Here is a 2,500-nt window from a genome sequence, read left to right as displayed (position 1 = left end):
CTGTATATTCATAGCATGTCAATGTGCATGTAAGTGATTATCCATCATAACAATAGCAGAAGAAATGTAAACACGTGCCACAAGGGCAGTAGGGCCAAAAGGAAAAGCATTCTGGTTTATTTCCCTGCATGCATGCACTTCGGTATTGCAGCCAGCAGTAATGCAGCGTAGCTAAGCTGCACACAGCACACCCCACCCCACCCCACCCACCCAAAGCAGCAGCAGCAGTACCAGTAGCCCAGACCAGATGTGGCCGTGTGTACACAGCTGTCTAACCCCCCAATTACCCTAATTGCACGTGTGGCGAGCGGTAGCCAGCTCCACCGGACGATAACCGCTTTTAAATGGGTGGGAAAATGACGGCTATTTATTTTAATTCCAGCCCTGGTGCGGCCCAGAGCCGCGTCACACCCCCCCACCCCCACACACACACACACACCCCCCCACCCCCCGTTGTCAGCCTGCCTCTGTGTCACTTTTCTCCTCGGCTGCCATTCCCTCACTGCTGCGGTCGCTTCTCTCCCCTGCTGCAGGTTTGGATGTTGCCTTGCAGAGAGATAGTTTCTTTGTTTAGTAAGGGGAGGCTCTTCCATCTGTCCTTTCGTGGTGTGTGTGTGTGTGTGTGTGTGTGTGTGTGTGTGTGTGTGTGTGTGTGTGTGCTTGTGTGTGTGTGTGTGTGTGTGTGTGTGCTTGTGTGTGTGTGTGTGTGTGTGTGTGTGTTGTTGCCCCTGTTGAGGCTTTATCGAACCACCCTCCGCTGTATAAGAGCACAGTGGGGTGCACATGCTTTAAAAAAACGGGCCATGCACAAACAAATACCATCTGTTTATATTGATCTCTCTTCCTCTCATCTCTCCCTTTATTTATTTCTCACTTTCTCCCTCTCTCTCTCTCTTTCTCTTTCCCACTTTCTTTCACTTTTTCTCTCTCTCTCTCTCTCTCTCTCTCTCTCTCTATCTCAACGTGTTCCTGCCTACAGGGTCTTATGGAGAAGAATATAAGCAGACAGAGAGTTCTCTCCTTCCCCCTCAGTCCCCCCCCCCCCCCTCCAGCACTATGAGCCTGAGCCTATTGCACCACCTGATCAGTAAGGGAGAGAGGGAGCGAGGGAGGGATGGTGAATCGAAAGAGCGAGGAGAACGTGTGAAAGCGAGGCGTACACAGTCCGAGGGAGAGAGGGAGATCCTCCAGGTGCATTTATAAACCATGAGACCATCTGTGCATATCAGTGTCTTATTAAGCACCGCTTTCCCAGATAGCACTTACAGTAATCAAATGCGCCGACCTAAACAAAGAGGGGAGGAGAGCAGAGGAGAGGAGAGAAAGTTGGCAGCCAGCAGGTGGAATCATTTGTTGTTGGAGAAACACCATGGCACGCTGTTGTTTGTGTTTGATTGAGCCTTCAGGGCAGCGTCAGATCTCCCATCTCGACAGCTCCGAGGTCCTCATTGAAATGCTCTAATCCCATTATTGTTTATGAAAGCTCCGTGGAGGTCGACCTGGTGTTGCGTGACTTTTTTTATTCTCTCTCTCCTGCTCTGTTTTTGTGTAACCGTGGTAATGAAATATAAGTGGTTCTGTGGTGAAAGCCGAATCCTTGCAGCAGATTGGTTTCACCACTTGGGGTGAGTCTGCGTGCCTGCATCTGTTTGTGTGTTAGTGTGTGTGTGTGTGTGTTTCTTGGGGCCATTAGAATTGTGTGTGTGTGTGTGTGTGTGTGTGTGTGTGTGTGTGTGTGTGTGTGTGTGTACTGGATGTGTCCCAGTGCAGCAGCAACGTACAGTAATACCAACCTGCCCTACAGTAATCCTCAGATCCCACTGAAAATCATCATCGCCCTGTCACAGCTGTCGCCTCAGGCCGCTGATTAATAACTTGTGTGTGTGTGTGCGCATGTATGTATGTGTGTATGCATGTATAGGATTATAAGTGTGTGTTCAGTTATGCATGCGCATTTGTGTCACTTGATACTTGGGGAGAGGAGAAGAGAGGTAGTGGTGGTGGTGCGGGGGGTATAGCAACAATGACAACAACAACAAAATGAAATGAGAACCAGAGAGAAAGAGGAAGAAAAGGAGAGAAGGAGTTGGTGACTGAATGAGTTAGTGGAGCGAGGGGGGGAAGGAGAGAGGGGAGAGAGAGAGAGAAGGCGAAAAAGAGAGAGTGGAGTGATAGAAAATAAAGAGGACGAGTGATTGTAAAGGAAGAGAAAGATGGTGTGGTAGTTGAGAGTGGAGGAGAAGACTGGATAAAAGGGGGAAGAGAGGAGAGGAGAGTGGTAGATAGAAGAAGAGGGGAAAGAAGAGTGGTAGAGAGGTGGAAAAGAGAGTCGAGGGAGAGGGAAGGGAAGAGTTCTGAATGACAGGATGTTGGCCGAATTCGTTGGCTCCACGGCGCAGTGCAAGGTCATTAATCATGCCCTGGATTGTTCCTTTTCGTACGGACCTTATTGTTTACTTTGCCACATTCATCAGATAGTGAAGCCTATCTGGATCAGTGA

General features: G+C 49.2%; 1 protein-coding gene across 2 annotated transcripts in view; it reads left to right on the top strand.

Annotated features, from left to right (window-relative positions):
* sulf2b (sulfatase 2b) overlaps positions 1–2,500 on the top strand; it is a 163,530-nt gene that overhangs the window by 64,335 nt on the left and 96,695 nt on the right. The gene's annotated exons all lie outside the window — the stretch shown is intronic.

Source organism: Alosa pseudoharengus, unplaced genomic scaffold (genome assembly GCF_046254945.1).
Source record: "Alosa pseudoharengus isolate Yale_2024_CS ecotype anadromous, Long Island Sound unplaced genomic scaffold, YU_APseudo_1.1 YU_APseudo_1.1_scf_9, whole genome shotgun sequence".
Classification (NCBI taxonomy): domain Eukaryota; kingdom Metazoa; phylum Chordata; class Actinopteri; order Clupeiformes; family Clupeidae; genus Alosa; species Alosa pseudoharengus.
The sequence above is the reverse complement of the archived record's forward strand: the minus strand, read 5'-3'. Positions and strand labels throughout refer to the sequence as shown.